At 41.8% G+C, this 13,556-nt stretch overlaps 1 protein-coding gene and 1 pseudogene across 4 annotated transcripts in view; both read right to left on the bottom strand.

Moving 5' to 3' along the window:
• Positions 1-13,556, bottom strand: part of LOC145342248 (ecto-NOX disulfide-thiol exchanger 2-like) — a 271,181-nt gene that overhangs the window by 143,145 nt on the left and 114,480 nt on the right. The gene's annotated exons all lie outside the window — the stretch shown is intronic.
• Positions 13,374-13,523, bottom strand: LOC145342734 (U2 spliceosomal RNA; annotated as a pseudogene).

Here is a 13,556-nt window from a genome sequence, read left to right as displayed (position 1 = left end):
GCGGACGGCAGACGACTGGAAACGGCGTTGGAGTGAGCAGCACCGAAATCGAGACTGAGGAATCGGCCGGCCAAGTGCATGAGTACCGTTGATACAACTACTTGGTTCTCCTCTGCCTTGTATTTTGGGTGCTTGTTGACCTTTCGTTTGTTGTCGCCAGCCATCCCGATGGAATAGCCCATTGTTGTTTCGTCGGCTCATGCAACTCCAGGTAGATTGTTCCAGCGGTTGGAGGTCACTGTGTATACAGTGAGGTAAATGATAAGTCAGTGAACGATTGGCACGGACCGCACTTCACTGAGGCTTCTTTAGAGTAGTTGAGTTTAGACTGGTTTTACTGGGGTATTGAGTTGTGTGTTTTGTTTGTTTAAAATGGGGAAATATTTGGACACAACTGAGCATGAGAATTCAGTTTTACAAATTGTGTGTGAAAAATATCCGGATAAAGTCACAAAATTGAGACAATTGTCAGGGGCATTGACCCATAAATTAGGACCATCTGAATGGCCCCCGGGAGGCACCAAAAACATTCAACTTGTTAAAGCTGCGCAGCGACAAATTTGGCAAAAGAATATGGGACAAAAGGCAAAGGAGTTAATTGGCTTATGGTTACAATATTGTCAGGAGATCAAAGAACAAAGTCTCCTATCCAGTTGGCAGGAGAATGCTGTAAAATTAGGAATAGAACTAATGGAGGGAGGAACTCTGAAACCGGTTGAAATTCTGAACTTCTTCACTCAAAGGGTGGTGAATCTCTGGAATTCTCTGACCGTTGAAGTGGTGGAGGCTACCTCGCTAAATATTTTTAAGACGCGGGTTGATGGGTTTTTGATAAGAGAGGGGATTAAGGGTTATGGGGAGAGGGCGGGAATGTGGAACTGAGCCACGACAGATCAGCCATGATCTTATTGAATGGCGGGGCAGGCTCGAAGGGCTAGATGGCCTACTCCTGCTCCTATTTCTTATGTTCTTATGTTTGTACAAGAAACGGTCCCTTAAGGATCGCGAGAACTCAGATTAAAGACATAAAACAGACACCAAGGATTCGGCATTGCAAATCTTATGCAAGAAATATCTAGATAAAGCTAAGAGCTTAAGAACGTAATTATGTTGATTATCTGCTGTTTTGAATGGTAAATTGAGTAAGGATATTTGGCTACTAGGTGGCACGTGGAACCTAGAACAATTGCACTGCCGTGGAAAAGGATGCTAGTTTAAAATGGAAAACATTAATTTCAAATTGGAAGGAGGAGTCAACTAGGTGCCATGAAGCCATTTGGCTGATAGGCAAGTTGGGCTAGCCCCTCAGGTTAAACAACAGGAAGTTCCTCCCAGTTGCTCTGGCATGCCGATGCTTCCCTACTCCAGTGATACTGAGGAAGAGGTCTGCGAACTTGCTCCGGTAACGAAGGGTGGAACAGTAAATAATCCATTGATTGATCTAAATTCTTCACACCGGGGAAAAGACATCAGATCCTAGTGTCACTGGGGAAACTCCAGCTCTGGAATGCATATGCTAAATTTTGGTATTATCATTGTCCCACAAGATATTTACGGTATTAGATATATAGCTAACAAGTTCTGATCCATTCCTCTGAACTTTAACTCACAGGATAAATTTGTCACAACAGGAGGCACCCAAATCAAACAAGGCCAGATTTATTAGAGCCCAGTGAGTCCCCATTAGTGAAGGGTTAAAAAGACACAAGCAGGCTGACTCTGTATGGTACAGAGAGAGAGGGCGTAACTGTGCGATTGAGATCCTCATGTGGCGTAATAGGGTATAGTCAATCAAAGTGAATTGTTTCGAGTTTAATAATTACATAGGGATCGGACAGAGATTTGAGCTCTGCCAAGTGGGAAAGGTGGCATTACATTGCATCTTAAAGTTGTAAGGAGAGTTAACCATTTAGGCACACAGTAGATTTGATTTTGTACTTGCCCGTGTTGGTTACAAAGGCAGCAGCTGTATTGACCTCTGTGATTGTTCCCACCGGGGTAATCAGGCTTTAAATCAGGTACCTGCACTGGGGATGACGGGCATGCCAGAGATAGCTGAGGTACAACAATTACAGAGGGACACCTCTGATTCTGAGTGCAAACGATGGAAGTCAATGGGGTGTTTGTACTCCTTGGCAAGGGACCTCTGGCTTACACCAGTTGGTCAAGTTTGTATTCTGGATTCTTTATTACCGGTACTTATTGATTATTTGCATTCTTGTACTCACCTTGGCAAGGAGGGAATGATACAGCTATTTCTAAAAGACTTAGTGGCATCCAGATTTGAATACAGCAACACAAACGCAGCTGGATCGATGCCTCATATGCATGAAAAATAATAAGGATAAAGGTATTAAATGCCCTCCTGGAGCCACTCCCTTGCCAGATGGCCCTTTTGCTTGTATATAGCTTGATTTTATTGAATTACCAAAAGAATACTACTGTAAATATTGTTTAGTAATAATCGATGTGTTCAGTAAATGGATTGAAGCCTTCCCCACCAGAAATTGTACTGCACATATGGTGGTGAAGTTACGGTTGACAGAAGTTACTCCGTTTCGGGGTACCCAAAATGGTGAGCTCAAATAATGGACTACATTTTATGGCTGAGATTAACATTGAATTATGCGAAACCCTCGCAAGTAAACAACTACTGTATCGCGCATATCATCCGCAGGCAGTGGGAATTGTGGAAAGAAGCTATTGGGACTTTATGAGAAGTTATCTAAATTGACTGAAGAAACTGGATTAAATTGGCTGAAGGTATTGCCCTTGGCATTGTTTCACATGCGGGAGACTCCCCATTCGTGGACCGGACTGTCAGCTGCAGAGATGGTCTATGGTCAGCCAATGAGGACTCCCTGGGATGTTCATGAAAAAAACCCCTAGAGGGAGTAGACCTCCCTGGGTGATGGGTGAACAGATGCAGAATTACTTGAAGCAATTAACCCTTTCCCTGAAGTTTCTCCACTCTCAGGTAAAACAAGCACATCTGTCACAGACAGCAGGGACAGCTACCTCTTGATACCCCGTGATCGAACCCAGAGACTATGTATTGATAAAAACTGGGATAGGAAGAAATTAGGACAACGCTGGATTGGTCCTTTTCAAGTACTACTGACCCCACAGACTTCCGTTAAGCTTCAGGGACGTTCAAGTTGGGTTCGTCTGTCCGATTGTAAGAAGGTTACATCTGACCCAGATACGAGCACAGGATGAAGATCCCTATCATACGTTTCGGACTTTGTGGACTATTTGGACTTAATGGACACATGGTGATAGGAAACCCAGTTACCTGAAGACTGCATGCTAATACTTATTTACGTATGTCATATATTTATGCTGAAAGAAAGAATATAAGTAACTGTTAGGTTTGTACCCACATCCCCATCCATTCAAGAGGAGGAATACTCTCCAACCTCCCTTGTTATCCCCTCGAATGATGTGTGAGGTTCCCTATGTTTTAGTAAATCAGGGAAAGGAAAGTCGATGGGACAAAGTAGCTGCAACCTTATGACTGAGTGGCAAGGACTAGTAGCAAATCTATCTAGCAAGGGTATGTTTGTTCTTGATTGGTCCAAAGTATGGAATATAACCTACAATCGCTCGTGGGCACGTTCCCAACACCCTGGATGACATTGGCTGATAATTTTACAGTCTATAATGGAAAAACTGGCAAACATAACAGCAACAGAAGTCAGGGCAACTGGACAGGCACTAGCTGAGGTCTCAGCTGAGCTGGTGGCTGTCTGGACCGTGGCATTACAAAACCAAATGGTTTTGGACTATTACCCTCACAGGGAGGGATGTGTGCTATTATAGGTCAGGAGTGCTGCACTTATATCCCAGATGCCTCTGAAAATATCACCGACCTGGCCGGCTACATCAAAAGGCAGGCTGACAGCTTCAAGAGGTTGGCCGGGAATTTCATGATTATGACCCATCAGGTTGGTTAGGATGGTTGGGTCACGGATTATTTGATTGGAACTTTAAGGCTTTTATTTTGCTACTATTACTGTTACTTGGGATAGGATTGCTTGGTTGTTTGTGTAAATGTTTATTAATCGGATCATAGATAAACCTGTCTGGTTAGTTGTCATGATATGACAAAAGAAGGGAATGTGATAGTGTACAAATGAAGCAGTGGCCTGATGGGAAAAATGGTCAAGTATTTAGTATAAAATAAGACAGCAGACCAAGCCATTTCAAAATGCCAAACCCCTGTAAAATGACTGACTCTGAACAAAGAAATGACTACAAGCACTGAAGGCCAAATGCTTTGAAAAAGTTGACTTCGCACAGCCTGGGTAAGACATGATTAACACCAGGGAAGCCAGCCTTTACACAGTTGATTCCCTATACCGTGAGATAACATATGAGACATTAGATAAGGTCGGGAAGGATGGAGTCACAGAATTTGTTTATTACAGAAAACAAGGCATAAAGGAGTTGCTGAACCAAGGTCGGGGATGAGGGAGTGGCAGAAGTGTGCTGAGACGATGTACACAGAAACAGGATATTTCTTCTTTTACAATGGCACAGCCACTAACTATCTATCATACCCCTACCCTCACTCAGTAGCAATAGGGACCGTAATCCCCAGTATGGTTCCTTGTCTGGGTCACTGGGGACTCTCGCGACATTCTGAAAGACAAAGGTGAGGGGTATCTGAGGAAATTCTGCGCTGATTATAAGGAGATAAACACCTTCACTCCTTGTCAGGCTGCTGGTTATGGAGTGGCGGGGTTCTTCTCCTTTGGAGCCGTCGCAGGGCAAATGGCCGCAGATAATCGTAATTCCATTGCTTGTGGCCTTAGCATCTTAGGGAACGCTTCACGGGGGGCCCTTCGGGTTTTCACTAACCGATTAGGGGAACTTAGACTGTATACCAAGCAGAACAGATATGCCCTAGACTACATTCTGGCCCGACAAGGAGGTGTGTGTGTCACGTTTGGAGATCAGTGCTGCACGTTCATCCCCAATAATACTGACGCAGAAGGATCATTTACGCAGGCCATGACTAAAGTACAAAGCTTAAGGGAAGAAATGCATGAGAATGCTGGGTTTGGTCATGAGGTTTGGAGCTGGCTAGATAGTATATTGGGCAGATGGGGAGCCTGTTTCGCTAAAGCAGGAGTTATAGTGGTGATAACGATAATCATCATAGGGTTAATGTTTTGCTGTTTCTTACCTGCCTTGAGATCTCTCCTTACCAAGCTAACGATACGACAAATGGTGATGCCGGTAACTAATGATCAACCTCCCAGAAAAGAAACGAAAGAGTGGGGAAATGTTGAGCTGCCACCACTGAATGGACTCACAACAACCCTGATCGAAGCTGAAACTCATTATTCTGTAAAGTAGCATCAGCAAGGGATCACTTTGCAGAAGTACTAATACCCTGCCAGTGTCCATTGAGGCCGAAAAACTTAGTCTGTACACAGTGGTCAGTCTTTTTCCCTTCCCTAGTCAAGAGTGGGAAGGTTTTTGGCTGATAACTGTTAGCTGCGGGTAATCTGGGGGAGCAACCCAAGATCAGGACTTTGATAGATAAGCCATGATAAAAGTTAGAATAGGGACATTGATCCCTGGTCAAAACATCTGGCTCCCCCACATTGCCTGTAAATAAGATAGAAATGCATGTAAATGAAGAGGATTAAACAAAATGACTACCTGGGTTGGCATTTTGAAAAACTAAGATGAGACTAGAAGATAGTCTCAAAGGGGGGACATGTAAGAGAATTTGCTCTAATACTTGTAATTGAAATACGTGTGATGAAGCAGGTTCAAAATGGAAGATGGAGTGAAACCAGCATGGCACTCAAAGTATGTTATCGAATGTAATTAGTATAGTAGTCAGACTGATATGACTGAATGAAATATAACCAATATAATTACCCATGTAACCCACTAAAGTTGGTATAGTAAACACTTATTAATGAATATAGACAGTAGCCTCCTGAGGAACACTGGACATTGTCCAGTTGTCCAGCTTAATACGTGACTATAGCAAAAAGGAGAGTAAAATAAACACGTTTTCTTCACTAATTGATCTAAGTTAGCCAAACCACGATTATTGTATAAACAGAATAGTTTAGATAAGGGCAGAGACTGGAACTACCATGGTTTCAAGGACAAAGAGATGTACTAATGAGGGACCAATCTCAAGCAGGGTAGATAAAGGGCTAGCCCAGAAATAATGATGGCTAAAACAAGGAAATCTAAGGGTAAGATAAGAGTTCTGAGATATGGAGCTGTAATGTGCATAAAAAGACTGTAAGCAGAATGATTCATTGGATTGATCCGGACATCCCGGCTTTATTGTCTTGTACTAGAGAATAAAGTCTACTGCTTGGAAGATCAAGACTCAGACTCTCTGTTCTAATCGGCTAAAATCATTTGTCGTCCTGGGGAACCATGACACACTTCACCACCCTCTTCCTTTCCCCTGCTCATTTTAAGCTGTTAGTCTGTAATATCTTCCAGTTACTAATAGTTATACCTGAAATGTTTCTTTTTCTCCCCAGGTGCTGCCTTTTCTGCTGAGTTTTTGAAGCAGTCCTTTTTTGAAGAATTGGCACTCAGCCAGTTTATAGTTAGGCATTGTGGTTGACTCTCAAATGCCCTCTGAAGTGGCAGGCAATTAGGGATAGGAAATAAATGCTGGTCCTGTAAAATGAATTTTTAAAAATGTTATTGCTTCCTAACCTAGAAGGTTGAGGCCATCTGTGCTATATTGTCAGTGTCGCAGTCAAGATCAGACTTCCTAGTGGGCCAGCATCACATCCAAGACATTCTTGCTGAGTTTTTCAGCAGACTACTGAGACTTTCATTGACTATCAACAGTAAAACCTCCAAAAGTTAATCCATTATCCTAATTTTGAACATGGCAGAGGATGGTATCTACATTTCTGTCAATTTCATTTTAGGAAATACTTCAGCAATACCTGGATTTATAGGATAATAGGATTTATTAAAAGGGTCAGCAATAATATTTCAGATGCATGAGATGCTATTAAGAATCTGAGAGAAAGTATCTTGAGCAGCGCATTATATGACTTAGTCAAATTCTTGGCGATAACACCATGGTCAATATGCTTATCCACTCTTCAGCTTACCAAAATATTGTTACACTTAAATATGATAAGCAATGCAACCCTACCACAGCACTCCCACAGTGATATGCCAACCCCCACAATGATCTGTCGCTTTTAAGAATTATTTAAGCAAGGAATTAAAAATGTTTGAAGTTGTGAAATGTTTCTTAAATAGCTGGATTAATGTGTGAAATTGTGTCCCGAATGCCTAGGATTTAGCAACACATAGGTCAGGGTACAGCTGTTTAATTAAATAGTTACCAGGAATAACATGGTAATGAAATATGCTACTGAGATCCATAGCAAAAGCTTGCCAAAGCACAGGACTGCCTCAAAATAGCTTCAGTACATTAACATACTCTTATGTTACGGCGACTTACTTTGTAGATCGTACGCACACAATAGTTTAATAGCCATTGTACTGGACTTGCAACCCAGAGGTTGGGAGTTCACAAGTTGCACGCCTGGATTCAATAAATGTGATTATCTGTGTTTCTAATGTTCAAATTATGACTATGCAAATTGATAAATTATTATTAAATCAAGCAATACAACAAATTGCTCGAAACACTCATCAGATTAGGCAGCATCTATGGAGAAATAAAGGTCAGTCTTTCAACGCTTCAGGCGAGTATTTCTAGCTATTTCTGGTCATAGTTTCAAATTTCAAGCATCTGGAGTAGTTTGACTTTAGCTCACCAACGTCCTTCAGGGAAAACAATCTACCACTCTGACTGGATCTATGCTTGACTCCAATTCCGCACAACATGGCTGATTCTTAACATCCTTTAAATTGAATTAACAAGTCACATGATTATGAAACACTTGTTATCACCATCTCTCAGAGCAACAATAGATGTGCACCTCAAGAAAAAGGAGAGAGGTGAATAATTAGGCAGGCTTTAATTCAGCCTGCAGCAGTGGTGGTTGACAGTATTGACATTTCTCACATTAAAATTTATTTAACTTGAAGTGGCTCATTCCAAATATCTGCTTCAGCTCAGGGATTCAACCAGCCTCCCATCCGTTGACTCCGTCTACATTTCCCACTGCCTCGGCAAAGCAGTCAGCATAATTAAGGACTCCACGCAACCAGGACATTCTCTCTTCCACCTTCTTCGATTGGGAAAGATATAAAAGTCAAGGGCAGGTTCCACTCAACTCAAGAACAGCTTCTTTCCTGCTGCCATCAGACTTTTGAATGGACCTACCTCGCATTAAATAGATCTTTCTCTACATCCCAGCTATGACTGTAATACTACATTCTGTTCTCTCTCTTTTCCTTCTCTATGAATGGTATGCTTTGTCTGATTAGTGTGCAAGAAACAATACATTTCACTGTATACTAATACATGTGACAATAATAAACCAAATCAAAATCAAAAAATAGCTGGAACTATGATTCAGTAGTAGCAATGGTGAGAAGACAACATTCTGATTGCATCACATTGTTTCTATATAAAAGGAGTTCTAAGTGGGAGGTTTGGAGAAGGAATCAAATTGAGTAGCATGCCAGGGTACTGGAAATCATGATTTGGATAGTCAAAAGGCAAGAGGCTTGACATTATTTCTGAAGGCAGTAAGTTGAGTGCCTTACGGAAGTGAGAAACTTTGACTGAAGTCAAAAGGGAAAGGAAAACAGACGATACATGAACAATGGAAACACAAAGATAAAATTTGATGAGTCTTGGAAGAAGCAAGCCACAAAAAGAGAACATGCCACACCACAATCTCTGAAAGGAAGAGAACAAAATGATATACTCTCAAAAATTTGACAAGGAATTAAGAGAAACTACATTGCTAAATGTAAAATAGCAGAAAACAAAATACATGGCAAACTCTTACCTCAAGAGAAAATATCAGCGACTTCAAAAATAAAATGCAAAATTTCTAATAAACAGGATCTAAAAGGAATGCATAAACTCTTATCCAAATTGGCAAATGGAATTTAATGTTGGCAAGTGCGAGGTGGTCCACTTTGGTAGGAATAATGGTAGGAAGGACTATTACTTACGCGGCGAAAAACTGCAGCAAGGGGGATTGAATATAAAAGTAGGGAGGTCTTGCTGCAGCTGTATAGGGCATTGGTGAGGCCGCAGCTGGAGTACTGTGTGCAGTTTTGGGCGCCGCACCTGCGCAAAGATATTTTGGCCTTGGAGGGAGTGCAGAAGAGGTTTACTAGGCTGATACCGGAGTTGAAGGGGTTGAGCTATGAGGAGAGGCTGCATAAACTAGGCTTGGACTCGTTAGAGTTTAGAAGAATGAGGGGAGATCTCATTGAGACGTATAAGATGATGAATGGGATGGATAGGATAGAGGTGGAGAGACTCTTCTCGCTCAAAAAAGACAGTAGGACTAGGGGGCACAGCCTCAAGATAAAGGGGGGGCGGTTTAGAACGGAGTTGAGGAGGAACTTCTTCACTCAAAGGGTGGTGAATCTCTGGAATTCTCTGACCGTTGAAGTGGTGGAGGCTGCCTCGCTAAATATTTTTAAGACGCGGGTTGATGGGTTTTTGATAAGAGAGGGGATTAAGGGTTATGGGGAGAGGGCGGGAATGTGGAACTGAGCCACGACAGATCAGCCATGATCTTATTGAATGGCGGGGCAGGCTCGAAGGGCTGGATGGCCTACTCCTGCTCCTATTTCTTATGTTCTTATATTATGTTAAATACAAGCAGGTGATCTTCACAATGGAGGCACTGCAAGGCTGGCAGGTCAGCTCAGGGTTAAGCAGGGTATAGAGATTTCAAAACTCTGATTCAGCCATTGATCATGGTCAGAGAGGAGGCAATGAAAAAGTACAGGCATTGCATCAGGGCCAAAGGCAATTGGCTCCGGTCTTCCCAAAGAAAAGACAGCACAGGAAGGATTAAAGTTAGTGGTGAAGAGGTACTCTCAAATCAGTATTTGGCTGCGGACATTGTTTCGATAGCGTAAAAGAATGCGGTCCAGGCCTCAACACAAATGGGCAAGGGACCTCACAGGATGGAAAGGAAAAGAATAGAATAGAATAGAAATGCAGTCCACGGTTCGATGAACCTTACATAAGCATTTCTCCAAATTCCATTAAATCCTCAAAATTATGTTACCTATGTGGCAAAGAATATCATGGAGTGGATGAAAAAAGGGGAAAAGGGCGAGCCAGGAGTTGTGGCATAGATCAGTACCAACGACATGCAAAAAGCAACATTGAGAATCTACAGCCCAAATTTCAGGTGATAGGGAAGTTTGAAAATAGGATTTCAAAGGTAGTAATTTCTGGATTACTTCCAATGCCACATGCTAGCAATAGACATAAGATGATAAGGAGGATCAGTGAATAACTTTGGGCATGGTGCAGAAGGTTGGGCTTCTATTGCTTGGGCATTGAAATGGGCAGAAGGTACCAATTCAAAAAGAACAGGTTGCACCTCAACAGAATTAGGACCAACATCATGGGGAGGTTTACTATTGTAGTTAGTGAAGGTTTCAACTTAACTGGCAGAGGAATGGGCACCAGCATAGAGAGATCAAAACGTGGGTAAGGTGTATAGAGGTGTATAGAGGAAAAAAATATATGGCAGCAGACTAAGAAGCAATGCACGAAAGCAATGCATGAAACTCAAGTGCAGGTTTAGAATGCATGTATGTAAACACAGTGCAGTGAGTAAGGTTGGTCAACTACCGTACAACACAAATTGTCATGAGAGAATATGGGGTAGTGACAATACCAAAATTGTGACTTGAAGTGGTGAGGACTGGGCACTTAAATACTGGGGGTACAAAGTGCTCAAAAGAGATATGAAAGGGAAAAATGGTGGAATGGAGCACTGATTAGGAAAGTCATTGCAATATTAGAAAGGTAGGATGGAATCCAGAGTTGACAACAATAAAGGTATCATGTGATAGGCCTCCAGATAGTATGTGAGAGAGAGAGAGAGAGATAAAGGAGCAAAACTGCTGAGAAATCCAATATGCACAATAGTGGTGATATTGGGGATCTTTCAACTATCTGAATATTGACCGGCATAATATTAGAGTAAGGATAAGGAGAATTTCTGAATGTGTTCTGGAGAACTTTCTTGACCAATATGCTCTCCAACCAGTTAGGAAGAAGGCATTGCTGGATCTGATGGTAGCCTCCTTCTGTACCATGACAACTAATTCTATGGATGGCCTTCATATTCTGCTTTTCACAATTTTAAAATCAAGCTTAATGCTAAAACATTTTCTTTTAAAATAGTTATCTCAGATGAAACGGATTTTCTTGACATCAATCCTGTTTAACGTTTACCAGTGGATGCCTTGGTGGTTATTTTCCAGACGTCGCTGGATTCCGGGGAAGTGCCGGAGGATTGGAAAACGGCTAATGTTACGCTGTTGTTTAAGAAGGGTGCCAGGCAAAAGGAGGGAAATTATAGGCCAGTTAGTTTAACGTCTGTGGTAGGTAAAATGTTAGAATCCGTCATTAAGGAGGAAATTGCGAGGCATCTTGAAGGGAATTGCTTGATAGAGCAGACGCAGCACAGTTTCATTAAAGGGAAGTCATGTCTGACAAATTTACTGGAGTTCTATGAGGACGTGTCTAGGGCGGTGGATAGAGGAGAGCCGGTGGATGTGGTCTTTCTGGATTTTCAGAAGGCGTTTGACAAAGTACCTCACAAGAGGTTATTGCAGAAGGTCGAGGGGCATGGAGTTGGGGGTAGGGTGTTAGCGTGGATAGAGGATTGGTTGTCAAATAGGAGGCAGAGAGTGGGGGTCAACGGGTGCTATTCGGATTGGTGGATGGTGACTAGTGGAGTGCCCCAGGGGTCGGTGCTGGGGCCTCAGCTTTTTACCATATATATAGATGATCTGGAGGAGGGAACCGAGTGTAGGGTGTCGAAATTTGCTGATGACACCAAGATTGGGGGAACGGCAAATTGTGCGGAGGGTGTGGAGAGTCTGCAGAAGGATCTAGATAGGCTGGGCGAATGGGCCAGGAAATGGCAAATGGAATTTAATGTTGGCAAGTGCGAGGTGGTCCACTATGGTAGGAAGAATGGTAGGAAGGACTATTACTTACGTGGCGAAAAACTGCAGCAGGCGACGGTGCCTGAAGTGGTGGAGGCTGCCTCGCTAAATATTTTTAAGACGCGGGTTGATGGGTTTTTGATAAGAGAGGGGATTAAGGGTTATGGGGAGAGGGCGGGAAAGTGGAACTGAGCCACGACAGATCAGCCATGATCTTATTGAATGGCGGGGCAGGCTCGAAGGGCTAGATGGCCTACTCCTGCTCCTATTTCTTATGTTCTTATGTTTTGCCATGTGCATCCACATTTCAAGAATGAATATCAAGGATAAAGTGAAAGTTTCACATTGTCCCACTTTAAAGATACACATAGCCAATGACCTGAGACACACTCAGAAAAAATCATTAATGTATACACTTATAGCACCAATGCTTTTAATCCCAAAATGGAATCTCAGACTGGAGACTATTCAATATGATGTAGTGGTAGTTTATCCAAATTTCATTGATATTGTGGCAATACACAAAGGGTGGGTAACATAAACATATATCAAAAGACTAATACATTATTTATCCCTTGCCAAAAAAGCCACCTATGGATCTCAGCATTCTCATTATTACTGCACAACGTAAGTATGTGTCAAGGATCTAGCAACCACGGCTTACACATTCAAATGATTCACCTATTGTATCAATAAACTGGCATTGCTCTTTCAACCAACAGCTGTTTATATTTAGTGAAAAGTCAATGTAATCTAAAGAAGCATATAAGTATATACTGTGTACGGACTACTATTTTACTCGCTGGCCCCAAGTAACATAGTGAGGCTTTCAGTAGGAAATATTTTCTACTTATTACATTTACAACTCTAACTGAAAATACTGTAACAAGTTATAATGCTTATTTTTACTTTCACTGGCATCTCTAGAAACTGGCTATCACCTGCCTAAAAACACACACTTTTTAAAAAAATGCAGTTTACTCCAAGTAAAACTATTCCTGCCTGCACCTGTGCATTACATTTCCAATACCAAAAATACTCAAAATTTCTTTTAATATGGAAGAATGCATTTGCTTAGTTTCTATTGCAATTCCTAACACTATTTGAAACAGTTATAATTTTGGTTAATTTCCTGTTGCTATTTTTTTAAAAATCCTTTTTTTATTCCAATTCAGGGTCTCAGAGGCATTCCCAACCCAAGCTGACAATACAAGGCTCTCAGCTCCTGTCTTGGGCTTGATCAACATGATCCAAGCTGATTGGAGTAGGCATAGCTCTTCCTCCAAGGTTTGATCTCATTTGCATCTTAGCCAAAACCGAGATGCCACTTTTAAAAATTGCTTCAAATTAAGCTAAAATGTAACCTAATGACTTCAACCAGCACAGCATGTCCATACTACACTTGATCTTAGCCAAAAAGGCCGAGAAGCGATGTTAATCATTAATTTTTGCAATAATTAAAAGGA

This window comes from Carcharhinus amblyrhynchos, chromosome 4, assembly GCF_965287045.1.
Source record: "Carcharhinus amblyrhynchos chromosome 4, sCarAmb.v2.hapA, whole genome shotgun sequence".
NCBI classification, from domain to species: domain Eukaryota; kingdom Metazoa; phylum Chordata; class Chondrichthyes; order Carcharhiniformes; family Carcharhinidae; genus Carcharhinus; species Carcharhinus amblyrhynchos.
The sequence above is the reverse complement of the archived record's forward strand: the minus strand, read 5'-3'. Positions and strand labels throughout refer to the sequence as shown.